At 37.2% G+C, this 22,806-nt stretch overlaps 1 protein-coding gene across 1 annotated transcript in view; it reads right to left on the minus strand.

Moving 5' to 3' along the window:
- The window catches only part of Col8a1 (collagen type VIII alpha 1 chain), a 138,485-nt gene that overhangs the window by 45,022 nt on the left and 70,657 nt on the right, over window positions 1–22,806 (minus strand). The window contains exon 2 of the mRNA XM_055595043.1: window positions 6,666–6,784. The gene's annotated coding sequence lies outside the window, so the exon portion shown is untranslated. The remainder of the gene's footprint in view (window positions 1–6,665; window positions 6,785–22,806) is intronic.

Here is a 22,806-nt window from a genome sequence, read left to right on the forward strand (position 1 = left end):
AGAACAGTGGTACCCCGCTTTAATTTTGCCTAAAATGATACTGTTGCCAAATTAAGTAACCCACTGGAAAAGTAAAAATATGGGCCCAAAATGATGGTAATAGCCAGATTGCACGTGGTAGAGCCAGACTCTCTGAAAAGTTGAATATCCTAGCATCCCCAGCAGCGCATTTTATCACCCTCCTCCTCCAGACTGAGGCTGTCAATTTCACATTGTATCCTAACTGCAAAACTCACGTGTCTATTTACTTATAGAAGAGTTTCTTTACTCATTTCAATTCAAATTTCTCTGTGTGTGTGGGTGTGTGTGGGTGTGACAGGCTGTCTAGAGCATCCCCTTGAGTGTGGATGCCTGTGTGTGGTGGAATAAGGGGGGAATAGAAAAAAAAGATATGCATATGTAAAAAAATTTACACACAGAGAGTCTTGGAAAACAGATGACTGCCTCTGGGGGTCAGAGAAGAGAAGCATGGGGAGACTTGGGAGCTAAGCTTTAGATAGTGGGTAGATGCTCCCAGGATGAAGTAGAGGGAAGGCGTTTAGGACACGGCATCAGCATGCGTACGGCCAAAGAGCCATGAACTGGGGAATAGCAAAGTTTGTCCAAAGGCAGGGATATACTCAGTACATTATAGACAGCAGTACCACATCTGTGAAGCATAGCTGACACTCACGGAATGTTAGCTATGTGTTAATGTCAACACACGGGGCTGAGCGTTTTATAACTATTATCAACGGACTTAATTCTTAAACACCTTTGTACACGTCTACTCTCAGCCTCGCATTACAGATGCATACAGTACAAGGAAGTCAGCGTTTCTATTTCTTAGAGAGACAGTACATTTTAAAAAGAGACTTATTACTTACTTCCTCATTGTCTGTAATGTGAAGTATACATGATAGAGAAAGACGGAAATATTCTTAATATATATATAACATTTCCCCCCTGATTTTGATTTTTTTTTTTTTACCAAAGTAAAATGCATGCTTTAGCACTAGTTTTATCTTATGCAAATAAGACCTCTCCAAGCAAGTACAGTTCCCTCTCCCTCAGCTCCGCGGCTGTTTACAATTACTATCTGTTACAGGTCAACAACTTTTACGAGCTAGATGCTAGACACCAGTAAATAATGTGTTTACACTAAATTAAAATAAAAAAAAAAAGAATACCTTCATTAGTAACAGCACTTTAAAAAGCTCTTCTTGGACCATTCAGTAAGTAAGAACCCTAGGCCAATGTTAGCATTAAAACTAGAAGTTGGTGATGATTCTGAGTTTTAGTAAGGATGTGCTAGTAGGGTCTGAGAAAGTTGGAACGGGTCTTCTATTTGGAGCAAGAGTCTTACACAAAGATGACTGCCATCAGCCTTTTTTGTCTCTTAAAATTATTTTAAAAATTTTGAGATTATAATTACATTTTTCCTTCCCCCTCCCTCCAAACCCTCTTTACTCTCTTTCAAATTTATGTTTCTTTATAAATCATTGTTTAAAAAAATCATTCTTATTGCATATATACATGCATAATATGTATACATATATTCCTAAGTGCATAAATACTACCTTCTCAGTCTGTAAAGTGTTACTTGTTTATATATATTTTCAGGATTACTATTAGGTAATCTTATCACAAGCATATTTTTCATAAATGTATACAATTGGAAGGTTTTTCTTTTTCTTTCTTTCTTTTCTTTTTTAACCAAAGAATAAAGTGTCTGGTTATTCTTCATTTCTTTGGAATGTTGGAAGTAGCCAGGTTATTCTGATAATAGACGAATTGTGAGGGGAAAGTGGCAAAGAGAGTTCATTTCAATGACTTGAGTCACTAATGAGAGGAAGCTGAGTCATGCGTGAGTAGCTGGTCTGAAATCCTGCTTTATTACACTTTTGTTTCTATTTTATAAGCACTGACTATGAATGTGATTTTTCACAGTCAACATTTGCATCTTATCTTCAGTGGTCAGAAGTGCCAACTACTAAACTGGAAATTTAAATTGTAATGAAAGTTTTGGCAAGAATCAAAATACTGCCTGGATGGTCCTCTCCAGTAAGTGCAGATGCTAAAGGATTATTTAGGGTCTTTTTTTAGCTATTTAACTTTTTCCTGAGAAAGTGATTTTTTTTTCCTATAATGTTGGTTTTGATCCATAAAATATCTGGATAAAAGAATCTAGGAAACCCTTTCAGGTCTGAGGATCTCTGTATTCATGAGATAACAAATAAATGACAGAGACAACTCTTGTCTGAATTTTCATTGTAGCAAAATTTTAGTGTTGTATTAATAAAATAATTTATCAGACCAACTAGGTCTCTGAATTTATGTGGGAAACTTATAATAGTTCTGTATTTCATCTTTTGGGTGCAGTAAGAACCTATCTAGCCTAAAGTTGCATTTACATGATTTATTTCCACATGACCTTTTCCATATCTTCCTGGCTAACACAAAGACAATTTCTGAACAGACTACAATACAAGTGGGTATCCTGGCCTGCTTGTTTGCAGGTGGAACAGGTACGGCTCACACAAGGCTGTTTGTGCTTTCTGAGAATGACCGAGGCCATTTCTGCTTTACACACACATTACAGCTTTGAACTTTACAGTTGTGCTACGTCTGCATTTTTTTCAGTCAGATTTTTCAAAAGCGCTGATACTTTGAGGCTATGAGAAACAGATAAAATTTACCAGATAAAAAGTTTATATATAATTATTCTTCCATATTGGCAATATTAGTGTAACAGTCAGTTATCTATTTCACTCATGATTTTTATGGGAGAACATACTTTAAAATAAATAGTGATACAGAGCTATAAATATAATTTATTATTTTCCTATGGAAAATAATAATTTTATTCAAAATAAAATAAAAATTTTAGCTTTTAAGCCTTGCACGAATTAAGCAAGTATACAATTAACCCTTGTAGTAAATAAACATACGGAAGCATCAGAGAATGAAGCCCTGTCTTTCCACCGGATATAGAAGATAAACAAGTATGACTAGACCACTGACATTAATCTACATTATGCTCTGATGGCATCTTGTGGATTTTGTTTAGGTCACATCAAGGCAGGTGCATATCAAATCCCAGTAATATGAAACCACACCACTGAGCACTGGAACTCTCCTGCTCAGCACAACCCCGCAGGAGCATGAGAGTCGTGTATGCAGCTATATTTCCTGGTAGCTGTACCAAAAAAGGTGAAGAGACAGGTAAACTTGCTCATACTGAATTACATGTAGTAACACATTAATCACTACCTAAACTGCTATCTCATTGAACTCAGGATATTGCAAATACAATGTTAACTTGTGTTCGTATGCGTTAAGAATGCATATATCTCCTACTAAAAGCATGCCTAAATGAGGATGAAGCACATTTCAAGGGCTCAGTAGCCGTATGTGGTTTGTGACTACCACATTAGACAGTGTTGCTCATCTAAGGTTGTCACACTGGAAAATGCCAGAGAGTGGCAATATGAGATAGAGAGAGGACAGAGACCAGAACCATGTCTTAAACGCTCTGTTTCTGGCTCTGACATTTGCTACTGATATGATTGTGAAGAAGTGATATAGCTTCTCTGGGTCTCAGACCCCTCTCCTTTAAAATGGAAAATTTTATATGATTACTATATTCCTCCCAGGAAGCTGAGGGTAAGATTAAATAAGATATTGTATGTGAAAGTGTGCTGTTAAACCATAAAATGCCATGCACATGCAAGACATTATTACTTCTTTTATTGTAGATTTTGCTCTCATGACTTGCCCAAGGCCACATTCCAAATTGGTAGAGAATGAAGGTTAGTATCTGGGGCCTCAGACTTCCAGCCATCTGCTTCAGCTAACGGCTGTTCATACCAAACTCATTTAAAAATACTGGTTTTTTTCCCCCCCAAAATCTTTCTATTTAAAAGATTGAGGAAAGAGGAGAGTGGCATTAAGAAGTAAATTCCATATTGAAGAGTTACTTGCATAATGTTTTTCAGTTGAAGTATATATAAGGTTATTTATATACTTATGTACTTAGCATTGTGGCAATCAAGGACTGGACTTTACTCCTGTCATATAACTTAAAACCACGTGTTCTTCAAAGTTTCAAACAACTCTGGAACTAAATGGTAGTCTCTCAACTCTCTTTATCTCCAAAACAGCATAACCACAAGAAAGTCCTTCTGTACTGGACCTAATAAAACAGATACGGAACAATGCAGCAAGTTTTCCATAGATATTTTTGGTTACAGATGTGCTTCATTAATTCTTACGTGTGAGACACCACCACTTATAGCATGACTCCAAGAAACACATTAATGATAAACAGAAACTGGGAAATGGTGGGTGCAGCCGTTTTATTTGGTGCTTACTGTGTGTGAGGCATGCTTGATATTTGATGGTCAATAGAAGGTTGTCTCCATCATTTTTGTCACTGGCAGATACACTATTTCACTTGAAGAAAGTATGGATATGTGTATCCAGATGTTTGTGGTACATGTGTAGGTAATCTGTGCTTTGGATGGTAAAAACTGATTAGAAAAGAAGCTCTATTTAATTAAAGATAATTTAGGAGGCTCCCTTGTGTAAGTTTGGAAAGCACAAAGGTATATCATGACCTGTTTCTCTTTCTCCAATTGTATGCCTGGATTCCTGTTTATATTTGTGGTTTTGGCCATTTTCTGTATTATGTCATGCAAACATCTTTGCAGAACTTAAAAAAGGCATTTAAAAACACTTCAGAGTTTTGATTCTATGTGAAAGTAAGCATAGACCCAATTCATTGTGACAAAAAAAAGATATATGCAAAAGTTCCTTGTTCTTCTTTTGATCAAAATTCCTTAAAATGACCTTCACATGCTTATGTTCATTAGAAAACTTGCAATTAAAGTGTCAGGCTTGCCTGAATTGGCCATATTGAATAACGGTAATTTTTATTTTGACTTGCCGAATCCCTACTCTTGACTATTGAATGAAATAGTTTATTGAGTCACCTTTACATTTTATTGCTTCTTCACCTTAGTTTAAAAACAAAGAACTTAATTTTTTAAAAGTCCAATAAAATGCATTTTTTGATCTTTCTACCACAACTTTACAAGCAGTTCCCCTCCTTTGCCCTGTAATAATCACCTTCTGCATTTTTTATGATTTAGTTGAACATTATTATTGTAATTTTTTACTGGGTGAGCCCATCAATGTCCTTGGCAGCAAGATTTTGTTACAAGAAATCCAGAAGCCGAGTGTGCTGTAACAACCGAAGAGTGCCTCTGGATCTAGTTCACAGCCTTCCTCAAGAATGGACCCAAGCCATGCCATGCCTTTCCTCACGAGTTTCTTTAACATCCTCCATCACTTGAATCCTATAATAGGCTGCTTAAACATGTATATTTTCTTCAATGGCTTTGCATTATAAATATTTTATTTGGAGAACATCTGGCTTTGATGGAAACTCAGTCCAAATAGTTGGCAGTATCTAAATTAAAATATAATATCTTAGTAAAATCACTTAAGTATTTGCATTCCTCCAGGTGCCCTGAATGGATCCACTTGAAACAGAACATGCTCATGTGGCTGGATGCTGGGAAAATGTGTCCTTTTGTTCAAGTGTATCTCTAGCACAGGAACACACACACACACACACACACACCCTGAAGAATCTTAACAAATCAGTCTTTCAATTACAAAATGAAATTACATTGTAAGAAGTCATTGTGCTGCTATGTATTAGGAGCTCTCAAGCCATGTGTCCAAAAGTCACACTTCAAACCAGGCAACAGTAATAACCATAGAGTGGTGTGGGTACTATGAGATAATGTCTACGAGGCAGAAGTGGATGGTATGTTGTGGACTTTTTCTTTCCATCAAAGTTCAAAAGTTAATGATGTACTTTACATTTTTATTGCTCCTACCGAGACATCAATTAAAGAATAAAAGAGATTCTGGCATGCTATGATTACTTTTCACTGTGGACATATCGAGTGTCACATGTGAATGAAACCATATTTGTTATATCATGCTATGTTTCAAACATCCTAGCTTATCTTTGGGAAAATTCAGTACGTATCCTTCAGTCATCTGAAATGAATAATTTCTTCATTATAGCTCATAATTTCAAACTATAAAATATCAGCTGGAAAAAAATGGGCTCAATTAAGAGAAATATGATAATGGTAGAAAAACACATATAGACATGTCTGAGAGATGATAAGATTATTTTAATTTTCCCATTTGCACTGGAATTATTTATTTTACAAATCTCCAGATCTTTTATTACTTAAGATCCTTTGCTGAATCATGAAAAGAAGCTTAAGTTAGCAATTTTTCCCTGTACAATCTAGCTGTTAGCATCTGGCAGACACTTGGATACCTACTCAGGTCCTATGGAAATGATTATCTAAGACTCTCTTTCAACATGCACGGACTTAAAAATCAGTTATGCTCCCACTCTGTAGTTCAGTGTAAGTTTATTTTTTTAAACTCAATATTAGTGATAGTCTCAAGCCTTTTTCAGCAGAGTAGATAGCATCGGAGTCAGGACGAGTGCACGTGAAGAAAGGCTGGGTACCTATCTACCTAACTGTCTATGCATGACACGGCAACTAGCACCTGCTTCCTTTGTGGGCCACCCCAGGGCTAGTACCCTCCTCCTTCCCTCCTTCCCTCTGTCCCTCCCTCTTCAAACTTACATTTAGGCTTGGCTGGCCTGTAGAATCGAGGACCAAAGTCCTTGTTTGACTCTTCTTGTAATACCTTTGGAGCTGGGTCCTGTCTCTTCTCAGGATTTACTTTATTTCCAGAACAGCTTCTGCAGTGGAAAGATGAAAATGCTTTTATTCAATTGTATAGAAAGTAAGGAAAAGAATTATTATCAATCTGTATTTTTTTTTCTGTATTATAGGAGGAATTGTATAGTAGGAATTATAAACAAATTTAAGATTTTGGTATACATTTAGCCTACAATAGAGATTATTTTATATTAATAAGGACAGGGGAAAGAGAGATGACATATGTTTTGCTTTTGATTTAAACAAGTATATGTTTATTTTTATAGGATATATTACTATAGTTTAGATTTGGAATCTCGCTAGAGGCCCATATGTTAGCTAATGCTGTCACTGGGAGATGGTGGAACATTTAAGAGGTGGGGCCTACTGGGAGGAAGCTAGGTCACTGGGACCCTGATGTCTCTGTTTTGGTTTTTGGTTATCATAAGGTGAGCAAGCCTCCACTTCCACTAATCCTAACCAATAATGTACTATTACAGACGTGAAACAAGAGTCAAGAGCTCATGACCTGACATCTTTGATGTTGTTCTCTGTTTAGCAAGGGGTGGGGTGAGGGTGCTAGGGGTGGAGGGGTCTGGATCATGGCTGGCATCCTGGAATTCAGCTTCCAGACAGAGAATGGGGGTTCTGTTTCTCTCAGGGGCAGCTAGAGTCCCTTAGGGTGAGGCCCTAGTGCGTTAAGCCAGGGTGTGGAAAAGGTTTTCCACAGTGTTGCAGTTTAGCTCTGTTAGCCTGAGATCGCCGGTGGCAACGGAAACTCGGGCAGTCCAAAGCTTAAGGCAACACCAAGGTGTTACAGTTCTTGGTCAAGCTGCAGTGCTGAGCACGGCAGAGATGCGGGCCAAAGCCCATGCCTGGTCAGCTTGCAGCCAAGGCCCAGGACCAGTGGGTCGGAGAACAGGAGATGCTGTCCCGGGGAGGATAAATGAAGAAGCTCAGAAAGTCTTGAAGTGAGAAAGTGTGAATGTTTATTCATGTGAAATCAAGGGCAATATAAACCCTGGGCAGAGGGAAGGATTTCGAGGGTGGATATGTTTGATTGATGGGATTAAGGGGTCAGGGATACTTTCTGGTTCTATCACAAGAAGTAAAATACTGTACTTAACTATCCTATGGGGTGGGTTGGGGATCTCCAAGTACAATTGAAGGTCACTGCTAGACTAAGATCCTTAGCAGGGCGGGGCATTTCTAGGAAATCCTAGATGCTTACTAGAGCAGTTTCCTTATCAGGAAAGAGTCTGGTCTGCTATCCGCCCTGAGGGCTATGTGACCTGCTTACAAGACCTGGAATCATCCAGATCAGGGGAGACTTTTAAAACCCCACTGAGAAAAGGGAGTCCATCGTCATAGACCGAGTGCAAATAAATGGCTCTCCAGAGATGACCGACTTGAACTTTATCCTGCAGAGCCCCACACTCTGAAATCATAAGCCAGAAACATTTCTCCTCTTTCAAAGTACTGGTTATAGTTACACAAAGCTAACACATATGGGTATATCCAAAAAGACTATCTATCATTTGTTCTTTTTTTGTTTTCCTCATCATGTATAGAGGAAGTAATGCCTCAGGAAGCATAGTTTCCTTTAAGAAAAGTCAACTTCTGAATGCTACATTTCCACCTCAATTGCATACACATTGAATTAGAAATTGTTCTTAGTTACTTATCAAATAGGGTGTAGCAGGATGTCATTTGTTTATTTTGTCTTGCAATTTTGACACAACTCAAGCAGATATACAGGCTTCATACATTTTCCTTAGTTAGCCACTTCAAAAACCAGGTGAGATTTCAGACTTTCACTGCTTTTACTAAAAGATACTGTCATTTGTTTTGTTGTGTTTCACAGAGACATGCCCAGGAGGTAACTGTATTTGTTGTTTAGAAAATATTTAAACAGAAACAACTTCAGAATTTAGAGCAACAGGATTGGAAAGCTGGCTTTTGTTGACTAGGAAATGAGTGCAGAGTTGGGTATCCAGTTTGAAGTTCTTGCAATAAGTGGCATATTCTAGAATAATGCTCTCTAATGCTTTCTGCAATAAATGGTTATTCCATATTTTATGCTTTCTATTATGGTATCCATTTGTTACACGTGTCTGTTCAGCTCTTAAAAATGTGATTAGTGTGACTAAGAAACTCCATAATTTTCTTTGTTTTTTTAAAGTTTTTTAAGATCTATCTATCTATCTATCTATCTATCTATCTATCTATCTATCTATCTATCTAACATTCAGCCTGCATGTGTGCCTGCTCACCAGAGGAGGGCACCAGATCTCACTATCGATGGCTATGAGCCACCATGTGGTTTCTGGGAATTGAACTCAGTACCTTCAGGTAGAACAGCCAGTGTTCTTAACCTCTGAGCCATCTCTCCAGCACCCCTCTCTTTGTTTTTAATTTATTTGAATTAATTGACCTGCCTGTAACAAGTGGCTGTATCAGAAACTATGGTTCTGAGATTTCTCTGTAGTTGGTATTCAGTATAAAATGGATATCTTCACTTAGAATGTATGGAATTGTAATATTCTCAAAGTACACGTCCAGCCTGACATACCACTTGCCTTTGGAACTGTGCAATTTTTGCTCAGAACTGAAGGGTGCATCTATTATCAGTATGAATTTCACCCCACTTATGGGTATTGAGACATAAATACTCAGATCTGAATGGTTTGGACATCGTCTCTTCTCATAAAGCCATAAGATCTTAAAGTACCTCTGGTAATAAACTTCATTGACAGTAAATGGACACAAATGTTTGACTTTTCCAGTCCTTTTCATGTGTCCATTATGACTCTTTTCATAAGACTGGCAAAAGCAGGCAGATAAGGTGAGGTCCTGCCATATATGGCTGCTTCCATGAGAAATAACTCTCCAAACTGGGAGCTGATTTCTGACACTGGATGATAAACACCATATATGTCTCTTGGCATACATTCTTCAATAGCTCTCAACACTGGCTGATAAGGTACAAGCCTCAATGCTGGCACTGAAGATAGCATGTTGGAAAGACACTAGCTGCAGTCCCTCTCTTCACAATGACTAAGGGTTATTGCATTAGACCAGTGGTTCCTAACCTTTCTAATACTGTTGCAGTAAATTAAAAAAATGAGTGTTTTGCTATATAATGTTTATTATTAGCCCTAAGATTATCATGACAATATTATCTCACCTGCTATCACAAACAGTAAGACACAGACAGCTGTTATATTTACCTTGGGCAGGGCAGATATTCCTACCTATGCTGTCTGAATCACCTCACTCTCCATCTCCCAACTCCCATCCAATGCCATCCTCCTTAACCATACTATCTTCCATCCATAATCTTATAAATACTTGCATTTATTCTTCATCTGGGCCTTTTCACTCCGTTATTGGAGTCCTTTGTCCTGGCCCCACGTGGTTTCTTCTCCAGGCTAACCCATCTTGGTGTCCTTCCTCCTCTCTTCCAGTCCATCTGTCTCCCATGATTCTCTCTGTCCTCTCCAAGCCTGGGAACCTTAACCATGCTTACCCCATTCTGCCCTGCCCAGGTATAAGCTGTTTAATCAACCAATCAGATATGTCTTAGGCAGGTTTACAAAACAAAGATAGGTGTAACTAGATCTTAAAGGCTAGTAGCACACATCAGACCAACTTCCAGCATAATGGTATGACCCTTTAATACAGTTACTCATGTTGTGGTAACCCTAACCATATTTCATTGCTATTTCTTAACTGTAGTTTTGATACTGTTATGAATTATAATGTAAATATCTGAAATGCAACCCCAGAAGGTCGTGACTCATAGGTTGAGAACCACTGCATTAGACTGCAGTAGTTTTCATAATAACTTCTGCTAAAATTTATGCTTTCTTTCTGATTGTGGTCAACATAGGAGAAACACCAGATAAATAAAAGTCCTAAAGAATCACTACTATGTGCATGTTGTACATTCATTTCAATTTAGTTCTCTCTGAATAGCTGCCACAGACCCACATTCAAAACACAGACCTAAAAAACAAAGGTAAATGTTTTAAAGTGCAATAGTTCCATTTTTAGATTTTTAGTATTAGGTTGAACATTTTATTGATAATTTACTATATATATTTAAATGGGATTTCCCCTTCTCTCTAAGCCATAATAATTCCCTTTAAACTAATTTCTAGTTAAAAGGCTCTTTGTCAGTAGTAACATGAGTTTAATTTTTACTTTGCCATTCATAACACTATTGGAAAGAGTGTTATAGTCTCTCTGTATGAAACAAATCAAAATATTCGGAACTCAAACACTGCAATATGGGAGTGGTAATATTGCCTACACAGGCAATTTAAAACTCATCACATTTCAGTTTATTTTGGAAGAATAAGCTAGAAACATGGCAAAGTACTAAGCAAGAAATACTCAAACTTCTTTTTTTTCTCCGTACAGTAATTATATGATAAAATGTATGGTCCAACAAGCACATATTAGATGAATTTTCATTGATAAGAGTTTTATGATGAAAGATGAAAGAGATAAGAATCAATTGGCTGTAATAACTATGTCTACTACTTAAAGTAGTTGAAGACAATGACATATTTTTAAAATATATTAACTGATAACGCTTTTGATTTAAAAATGTATTTGCTTATTGTGTATTATCTAAGTGTATGTAGATGTACTATGTGTGTTCATGTGCCCATGGGAGCCAAAAGATGATGTTAGGTACCCCAGAGCTGGAGTAACAGTGTGTTGTAAGTGTGTTGAACTCAGTGGAGGTGCTGATTTCTGGTCCTCTTAGACAGCAGCATGGACTTCTAACTCCTAACTCCCTCTCTTCAACCCCATTCTTGATTTTTATAAACAGATATTTAAAAAAATATTCTTTACAAATGAATTTAAGGCATTAGAAGTAATCATAAGAAAAAATGATACAAAAAGTGTAGATAAATGTCATCATGAACAAACTAAAAGGTGAAGTGGAGGCCACCTTAGTTTTTTAAAAACTTTTATACTCTGAACACTTTTCACATGGACACAACTCTTCACCTCTCTTGCATTCCTTTCTATGAATTTGGGAAACCTTATGGTGACTTTGACCAATTCAGCATAGTAGAAGAGATATAGTACAGCTTTCTCTTTCTTACTCCTGTCCCTTCTTTCTCTTGTTTATTCTCTTTATCATTATTTTGAGACAGAGTCCCATGTAGTTCAGGATCACCTGGAACTTATATTGTTGGGGATGACATTGAACTCCCAATCCTCCTGTCTCCTTCCAGCTGCTAGCATTACAGGAGCATGTCACCACACCCGGCAGAACTTCTGAGGTACTGAAGAACAAGGAGCTGTCTGTGTCTGTGTCTTTTGGAACCCTGAACTTCTAAGAAGTCTGACCACCTTCAGACTATATACAGAACCCTTATGTTGATTTTTCTTCCAACTCACACTGTCAGCTAAGCTCAACCTTTCTTAAATTCCTTGCCCTGAAACTCTTTCCCCAAGATCATTGTACAGGTACTCATTTCCATGTATCTCTAATCTCTCTTTAATTCTACCACAGCAGTACTTCCTTAATTATGCATCTTCACTTAAAGTCTGCCTTAACATGAACTCTTTTCTCTTACAATAACTTTCCTTCTTCCTCTACATCTCCTTCTCCAACTGCTCTCATGTCTCTGGCTCTCTCTTTCTCTCTCTCTCTTAATGGGTGCAGATAGCTCAGGCCAGCCTTAAGTTCATCATGTAGCCGAGGATGGTCCACAATTCTTGCTCCTTATGCCTCTACCTGTCAAGCACTGGGATTATTGGTATGTACCCCATACCCACCTCTAGTTCCCCACCTGGGGGCAAGAAGCTTGTTTCTTTCGTACTAAAGCATTCCTTGAAACTAGAACTGCACCTGGCACATGGTTAAGTATTTATAAATATTTGTTAGACCCTTTCTAAATAAACACATCTTCCAATTCTGAAACACAGAACTTAACGGGGCAAGAAAACCAGCACTTGAGATTTTAAACACTTTATTTTCTTTTAAAGCTAGAAATTTTAAACTCTATGGGCATTTTAAAAGGCTTTGATGGTTCTGATTAGAGCTAAGTACATTCCTTCAATTTGGAAGAAAAGAAAAACCCACAAACAAAATCACAGCAGCGTAATTTTTTTTCAGGAGTATGATGAGAACTCCCTTGTCAAATCACATACTTTTGAAACTGTATCACCATTCAGCGGACGTCCTGCTTTGAAATGAAGAATGTTTATCTCTCACCAATATTTTATTGCTGCTGAACATGTGATTATTTACTGGATAAGAAACAAGTCTTAGTGAAAGATTCTCCTTTTATCATTGTACGTGTTGAAAACATTCTTGTTTTCTTATTATTTTTCAGTTTTTTGAGGTTGGCTTAATTTAAACATCTAGAATAAGGTGGAGTATCTACTGCATTTGGTAAGTGAAATTAGAACTGTTTCATGTGGTACCATTCATTCTGGGATGCAAGGGCCTTGTGGGTCGGGCTTCAGTAACCAGGAATGATTATAAGATTCTATAGTACTCCTAGTCAAACTTTGGGAAGAGTCCAGGGAATCTTATGAAAGAAGGGGAAGATAGAAAGACCTGGAGGGGACAGGATCTCTACAAGGAGAGCAACAGAACCAAAAAATCTGGGCCCAGGGTTCTTTTCTGAGACTGATACTCCAACTAATGACCAAGCACAGAGAGGACCTAGAACCCCTGCATAGAATATAGCCCATGGCAGCTCAGTCTCCAAGTGTGTTCCCTAGTAATGGGAACAGGGACTGTCTGTGACATGAATTCAGTGGCTGACTCTTTGATCACCTCCCCCTGAGCGGGGAGCAGCCTTACCAGGCCACAGAGGAAGACAATGCAGCCACTCCTGATGAGACCTGATAGGCTAGGGTCAGAGGCAATGGGAGGAAGACTTCCCTTATCAGTGGACTTGGAGAGGGGCATAGGAGGAAATGAGGGAGGAAGAATGAGATTGGAAGGGGATGAGGGAGGAGGCTACAACTGGGATACAAAGTAAATAAACTGTAATTTATAAAAAATAAATAAATCAAAAAGATTCTATAGTACTGAGATTTAAATCCAGAAAACCACGAGTATAATGTGAATTGCTATTTCAAATTGCCATTAATGTGTTCCATAACATTTCAGAATGTGTATAACATTCTCTCAGACATCCACACATAGGTTTCTCTCTCTCTCTCTCTCTCTCTCTCTATATATATATATATATATATGTGTGTGTGTGTGTGTGTGTGTACACATATACATATATATAGGATAGACTATATAAACATAGTCTGTCCTAACCAGTTTTGAACTTCCAACATAAAGCAGGCTCATTATATTCTTATGGTTTTTAAGAAAGAGGGAATACATAATTATACTCCTTGGGTCAGTTCCTTGCTAATTGTGTTATCAGCCTACTCTCAATTAATCCCACAATTGTGCAACAAATGAATAAAGGCGAGGAGATGAAAGACTCTATTATTGACATGTTACTAAGGAAAAATTTGGTGAACCAGAATCAGTAAAACAAAATTGCCTAGTTTTATCCCATGAACATCATCTAAGGGACTAAATTTCAAGTTTTGCTAGGAACACTAAATATTCCCTTCCTGATGCACACTGGTATCAAGAGCACAATAAATGCCCATTGATTACTGCTACTAAATTGGATACAGTATTTCAGCTGCATATTTGTGTTGTGTAGAAATGCATGGTTTTAGAAAAAAAAAATTGGGTTAGGTACCTTGCAGTTTCTGGAAGCCAGTCTTTCTATCTTACAGAGAAGTCTATTGATTTGGTCTATAGACACATATAATGTTTGGAAGCAGAGAGAGCCCATTTTCATTTTAATTAAAAGAAACCCAAGGTTGTATATCCTCTGATCAAACTCTGAAATTCCTTTCTGCTGGAATAGGATCAAATCTTAATTAACAACTAAATCTTGATAAATAGAAGCAAAGAAGACATTTCTAGGGTCACATTAAGTCACCACTGAGGACCTAGACTGCCAAACCACTGGTGTTCTTTTAAGTATGATTAGAGAGACATTCATTTCCTCTTGTTTATAAAACCCATCATTGGTCTCATGACTCCAGTTATAAAGTTCAAAGGGGGTGCTATTAATTGATCTGGTAAAAACTGAAAATACCTACATTTCTAAGGTATATATTAAATGTTTAGGTTCTATTAATTTGGAACCAGGACATTAGGAATGTGGTCGCAGCTGCTCAGAATGTGAATATACTTGAGAATTGGTGACTGTAGTTTGGAAGGCTATAGGAGAGGAGCTTCTATGGTTGAGATTTAAAATTGGCTCCCCAGCACCCAGGGAGGCAGAGGCAGATGGATCTATGTGAGTTCAAGGCCAGCCTGGTCTACAAAGCAAGTACAGGACAGCCAAGGTTACATAGAGAAACCCAGTGTTGAAAAACCAATTAAAAGAATTGGCCCTCACTATAATTAAAGTGGTGAAGTTTGAAAGTCTCTCTGAGACATTTTTTTTTATTTCTGTTGGTGCATTTGTCAATCATTTTTACAGTATGTTGTTTCTCAGGAATGTCTCATCTTTATCAAGTAAATAAGGAAGGCACATGGCTTTTTTTAATTTTAAGTAAAGCAAACAACGAAATGAACGTTCAGATAAGCTACAATGTTAAGAATATGATGGTGGTTTAGAGAAGCCAGGGGCCATCCAAATAACAGATGGAAAAACAAACAAAGGTTATATCTTTTAAATCATAAATATTCAAAGAGAATTGGATATGAAATCTACTTTTACTGACCTAAATATAGTTCTGACTATATAGAACAAATCTTAGACCTAAGATTTATATTTTAAATCTTAAAATATAAAAAGCATTTAGATTTTTTGGCTTGAACTAGGATGTATTATAATTTCTTTGCATTGAGTTTATAATGCAAATTATAAACTAATAAAATTATAAGCATAATAGCTCGTTATTTACATTATGTGATCAGTTAACTTAGTCATCTAGGCAATAATTTATTTGTAATCAATTCATTGAGTGCAGTATTTTACCTACAACAATCTATTAAGCAATTAGTTTTCCAAGTTAAAGGTTGTCATTTCCTTGTTTAATCGATTGTTTTTAAAAATTTTATTTATTTTATATGCATTGGTGTTTTGCCTGCATGTGTGCCTGTGTGAGGGTGTTGACTCCCCTGGGACTGGAGTTACAGACAGTTGGAAGCTGCCTGTGTGTTCTGGGAGTTGAACCCGGGTCCTCTTGAAGAGCAGCCAGTGCACTGAACTGCTGAGCCATCTCTCCAGTCCCCCGTTTATTTGATTTTTGTACCTTCAAAATACATGTGAAAAACTTCAGGTTTATCCTATGACTTGTTCTGTGAAATAGCCATGAAGAGACCAGGGGTGAAGAAGCACTGAGGAGAGAAAATTGCTTTTTGTGATCTTGGGATGTGATCAAGATTTTGAAACATCCCCAAAAGAACAGGATGAGAACCAGACTCCAGACATCAAAGCATGGTTGAGGTCCAATTTTGGTGTGGTCATACTTCAGAGTTCTAGATGACAGGTTTTTTTCTTTCTTTCTTTCTTTTTTGAATGTGATAATTCTTCTCTCCCCTCAACAATTAAACCAACTTGCCTAATATATAAGGTAAATTTTTATTTACAAAAATTTTTCCTAAAAAATAGTTATAAATGAAATTGTAATAAACATTACTAGTAAGTGCTATTACTTATTAGGATGCCTTATATAAAATAAGTATTTGTATGATTCATTCCCCATCACACCCCTGCAATATGGCAGCATTCTTACTTTTAAGATTCCTTAGTACAATATTAAAGCATACACACACATTTTAAAGATTTACCTTTTTAGTATTTTAATTATATGTATTATATACACACATATATGTATGTGTGTGTGCACACGTGTCTGTCTATATAATTATGAGCATGGGCGTATGTGTGTGTGTGCATGAATACGTGTGTGTCAATGGGTTGTACATGTGAGTGTAGGTGCTCATGCAGATTCAAGACATCAGTGTCCCCTACAGCTGGAGTTACAGGTAGTTGTGAGCTCCTAAAAGGTGTGCTAGAAGCAGGACTCTGATGCCTTGGAAAACCAGGATGAACTTTTAATCGAAGAATCATCTCTCTGGCCCTTCATTGTCTACATTTTAAAGACAGAGGCTATGATTTGTTTTGTAGCTGGTGCCTAGAAAATATTTCTTAGATTAAGTGAAATGTCATTTCTTGTGCTTACCCCAAGGGATAGATTTCTATTAGTCATTTTGTCCTTTGAAGAAAACATACACACACACACACACACACACACAACTTTGAAGATCCCTGAGGAAAAATAGAGGTTTTTTTTTTTTAACCCAATAAGCAATGGAGATTGACTCATCTCTGTCTTTTGGGGTCAGTGAGGATGACTGATAGATAAAAGGGAAGATTGGAAGATGTTTTTACAAGGATTGATGGAAAGGTAAAAATGCTAATTCTGGTAAAATAAAATAACCAAAGAAATAAGACAGCAGGGATGCTATGAACTTACAGCCTTCAGTGGGGTACATGAGATGTAACAGCCCTTTATGACAGTGGATGCTGATCACCAGTGCCTTGGCCTGAGGACCCCAGAAAGATGGAGCTTGCACACAGAAGATGGGAAGAAAGGACACACTTGGGGGCAAACACTTAAGCAAATGCTACCTTGTTTGTTTTGTTATTTTCAACTTCCAACCCTGATTTATTAACCTTTCCAGTGGCTGGCTGGACCCTGTTTATACTGTTCAGTGCTCTTTAGCCCGTGACAGCCATTCCGGCTTTGTTGTGCCACACATAGAAGAGTCAGGGGATTACAAAGACTCTTCCCCCTGAGTGATCATTCTTTACAACTTTGATGAACGTGTGGTAATTTTTATTTGAACATCCACTCACACCAGGAACCATTTTTGCCCAAACACAGTGACACCTGCAAATGTGTACACAGTGCTGTATAAAGTAAACGAAACAGACTTCACACCTTGCCTTCAGGAGCTCGCCATAAAAAAACCAGACAACTGATGTCCTGAAAACAATGGGCAAACAGATGTACAGCTGTATAAACACAGGGGTAGAATCAATTAGAGGATTTGGTGCAAAGTGCTAGTATGGGGCTGTTTTTATGTTGGAACTGAAGCAAGCGAAATTCTCAGCCTGCAGAAAACTTGATGTAGTCTTTGCGAAGGTAAGGAAGGAAAGGCTGCTGGGGAGGGAAAGATGTTTCCCTCTGGAGTGAGAGGACAGGGTACTTCCCACTCCCCACTGGAAGGGTTCACAATCTACTACTTTGGTCTCCACTCTTTTCTAAGAGACTTGGTTGTAACCAGCATGCAGAAGGAAAATGAAAACGTATTAAGCACTGTGCAGCCTGCCAGAGAGATTTCATAAGCCTTCTTTCTTTCCACTGGAAACCACGCTAAAAAGAAAATAAAAACCAGAATGTATTATAATTGTACATTCCACTTATAACCAATGAGCAGATGCCAGTTGATTTTCCAAGGAAATGATTACTTTGGGTAAGGTTGTTCTCAGGGGCACTCTGAGAATGTCGCTTGCCATTCTCCAGCGTTCACTGTGTTGGACAGGAGTGGACCTGCATTCACAGAGTTCAGCTGAGAGAACATTCCTGCAGGTCTCTGCCTCAGCCACCCAAGGCTGATGGGTATCTCTCTTCTTGTAAATACATCCAGATAGGGAATTTAAAAACCTCCCCAGGAATCCTTTCCAAGGTTTGTAACGTCTTTGCTGCCAGGAAAATCTTTCCATCTAGCTTAAATTCCTTTATTTGTAATTTATATTTATTTCCTCTTCTTTTGTCATCAGAGGGGACGCTACAGCTCCCCCCTCAGCTTTCACCCCCTACTGGTTTCTCTAAAGACAGCTGTGAAAAACACTTAGGGCCTCTCCCTCAGACATGCAGGACTTCTGTTTTACATGGCAGCTATTTATAATCTTTTTTTGCTCTCCCCAACTTGGGCCTCTGGATTTTATTTTATTTTTTCTTTGGTTAGATAACTTACCGAAGAGCCCTTAAAATTGTCATTTCATTGTTGATTTAATGAGGTTTATTCTACAAATATTGACATGTCAGTATGGTACATTTCTCTAATTCCTGCCAGGCTTTAATTGATTAGGTATGCTTCCTTGGAATGGGTGCGCTGACCTTTTCAAGATCTGGATGACCACTTACTAGCCTTTAAGAATTTGAGTAATTTACTTCTAAACATAATGATGGAAGAATGAGAGATTTTTGTACCTATGAAATGAAATGATGGATCAAATAACTTTACAGTTTTAACCAACTTTAATACTTAACCATTCTGTGACTATATTCTGAGTATTATTTTGGCTAAAGGAGAAGTTGTTGTCCAATAATGACCATTATTTTATTACTAATTGCTCTAATAACAACCTCCAAATTACGACAAATTACTACTAAGGAATATTTAAATACTTTTAATATAACTTCTCTCATGTATGAACTTTTGGTCATAAGGTGTATAGATGTACAGCTTGGTTTTTTTTTGCATATGCTACATTATTTGTTTTCAGTAAATTATGGCCTGAATGTTTTTGCAGTATCATGGATGACAAATAAAGTGGGGTTTTGTTTTGTGTTGTTTGTTTTATCAAGTAGCTTTTAAGCAAGGAGGAAAGATGCCTGCAAAACTGCAGTTACAAATCTCCTCTGTCCACCTGGATATGTTTTCTTGCACAGCTTGGGACCTTTAAAGTACATACTAACAAAATCAATCTTTTGAGAATATGATGGTACGCAGATTTCCCTTTATTCAAAAAAGATAAATACTACAGAATATATATATATAATATTGATAATAATATATATTATTGTATATGTAAAATAATATATAATATTGACTATATACATATAATATTGAAAGAATTGTCAAAAGTGGGGTTTTGAAAGCAGTCTGTGGATGTGATGTTTTGGAAGGTTGATCTTTTTCTTCTGCAATGATTTAGTAAGTGTCAATTTTCTCCTCTTTTCTCCTTAAAGCTCGGCTGAACATTGAGTAAACACTAAAGAGCAGAGCAGGCACCATTCTTTCCTGGAAAACTAAATTTCTGCTACCACATTCTCCGAGTTTTTGTGTGATAACAGCTTCTCTTCTTACTTGGGCACTTTTCCCTATCAGCCTGGCCTAATCCTGCCTCTTCCCTTGTAGACACACCTTTCACTAAAGCCACTCTCTGCTTGACTAAAAAAAAAAAACAAAAAAACAAAAAAAACATGTTCTTGAATAAACTTAACAGCTAATTAAGTAATAGGAGTCTGAGTTAAATCACACTCCAGATAATAAAATGGAATGAGTGCTTGTTATAAAGTTGCACCTCTTTTTGTCTATTCTAGGGCTAGTTTTTCTTTTTCTTAACAAAATGGCCTGGGTTTTTAGCCATTTCTGTTGGTTTCCTGTGAGGGTCACTCACCTTTCTCCCACTGTCTTTCAGTCATGTCCTTCCAGGCTTCTGTTGGGAAATTTGAGCTACCTGAGCACAAAGCAAGCATTCTGGACTCACTGGTTGACCCCTGGCTTGTTGAGTAGCCAGCTTCTTTGATATTTTGTTCCATTTTATGCCACATATCTCATATTCCATGTTTCTGAGAAGCTCTTGGATTTTTTGACCAATATTCATGCCACCTGGAAGTCAGTCAGCTGTGCTAGAGTTGGTAGTGAGCAAGGGGGATGGCATGCTTGCACTTTCTTATCTTTTTGTAACTTCCTAGTTTCTGGATGGCTTGGGGGATTCTCTCTGTCATTTCTTTCATTCTTTAAGCCCGTTCTTTTCTTTGTGAATCTTCCGTTCAGTCACTTTTTTCTCTCTTCTTATTTTTTAAAAAATTATGTATTATTCCATTTTATTTATTTTAATTAAAATATAATTGCATGATTTATCCCTCCTCCTCACTACAACTCCTCCTTTCATCTTCCCCCTCCTCTTTCAAGTTAATAGCTTCATTTTTTAAAATTGTCATTGTTACACACACACACACACACACACACACACACACACACAGTCACACTTAATACAACCTGTTGCGTTCATTTAGTGTTGCTTCTATATATATTTATCAAATACCATTTGGTATTAGATAGTCATTGGGGGCTCTTCTCTAGGAAGATTAATCCTTCCCTTTTATTTGTCTACACATTCTGTAGTCACCAAGAAGCAAGAAGTTCCAGAAAAGAGGGGGGTGTCTAAGGATTCCTTATGAAGGTCTTCCTGTTCATATTTGTTTTTCAGAAACTCTCTCCTATCCTTTAAACTTATTGATAAAGGATACTAAAGGATACTCTCTCCCTTCTGTTTTGATTCCAAAAACATTGATTTCCTCTCCTTGATGACATTTTAGTGCTCAATTTTAGGTTTTGGACACATGGCTCATTTTTTCACTTTTCCCACTCACTAATCACCGAAGCAGTTCACTCTGCCACAAAAACATTTCACACGTGGCTCAGGGAGGTGGAGAGACTCTTTTAATTTAGATTGTTTCATTAATATGGGTTTAAATTGATACCAGCTTGTAAAATATGTGTATATGGATATAATTCCTTAGAAATCCCTATTGAAGACCTATGTATCATTACAATCCTTATATAGCTTTATCACAAGTTAGCAGGGAGCTGTATGTAAGAATACTATTCATGATAATACAATGTATGGGAATAATAGCATCAATATGTGGAACAGCAGGTGTAAGAGTCTATACCTTTCTTGTGTTTTTCTCTCCTAAAAATCTTCTTCCTGTCACTATTAGAAGGCAATGCAAACTAAACTCAGTTAACTCGCTTCCTTTGCTGTAACTGTGGCAGAGAACAATCTGCTAGTTCAGTACTATATGCTGTCAGGAATACAGCAAGGAGCCGGAGAGATGTCTCAGTGGGTGAGGGGGTTTTCCCCTAAATATGAAAAATGGAATTCAGTCCTCAGAACCCACATGCTGGAAAGTGGGAACCAACTCCCAGTTGTTAAACCTTGACTTCTGCACGTGCATAATGGCATTGGCGCCATGGCATGTGTATCCCCCAACTCTCTCTCTCTCTATATATATATATATGTATATATATATATATATACTTATATATATTTATAAGTGTATCTATATATATATAAGTATATATGTGTATATATATATATGTGTGTGTATATATATACATTATATATATATACATTATATACACACACACACATATGTGTGTGTGTGGCTTCATTTTTTAAATTATTATTGTTATACACACACTTAATATAACCTGTTGTGTGTGTGTCCTCTAAGCAACCCCTGAGGACCTATAAAATGTGCACCCATAAGCCTCCTGCTGATGTTTGTGTCACAAATTGTCAAAGACAGTCCTGGCTCTGAGAACAATAGGTGATTATGATTCTAGTAATGAAGACTAGCAATGTAGGTATATGCAAGCGTATAAGCCAACGTTGATCTAGCTTAAACCTAATGTCAGCTTAGAGGACCCAGTGAGCATAGATAGAAATGGCAAAGTAATGTCCAATTAGTTCCTCCCTTAACATACACGAATGATGTCAATGAGGATAATATTTGGTACTTGCTAAGTGCAGAATTTTATGTGTGAAGTAGAACATTTAATCAAGGCTTCAGATAAATATTTTCATTTTTTTAGTTAAAAATTATTCCTTTTTGAATTAGCTTACAAAGTAATAGACTTTCGCATTGGGTTTTTATGAATATTCTATATTGGTTGATTCTCTCCCTCTCCTTTGAATTCTGTTTCCCACCTTTCTCCACTCCATCACTTCACGAATTGCCCATTATCCTTCCTATTACTCCTTCCCCTTTTTTTTAATTGTCTTTCTGCCACCCCCTTCCTTTTTGCCACATGGATCCCTTTTTAGTTGTTTGACCTTTACTCAATAGACAACATTTTCTATTTGTTACACAAAAGAGAGATGTGATGGCTTTCCTAAGACCGCTTAGCCTACCAACAACAATTGTGTTTCAGTTCCAGAGTAGACAGTACACAGACTTATAT

Source organism: Psammomys obesus, unplaced genomic scaffold (assembly GCF_907164565.1).
Source record: "Psammomys obesus unplaced genomic scaffold, mPsaObe1.curated_primary_1811, whole genome shotgun sequence".
Taxonomy (NCBI): domain Eukaryota; kingdom Metazoa; phylum Chordata; class Mammalia; order Rodentia; family Muridae; genus Psammomys; species Psammomys obesus.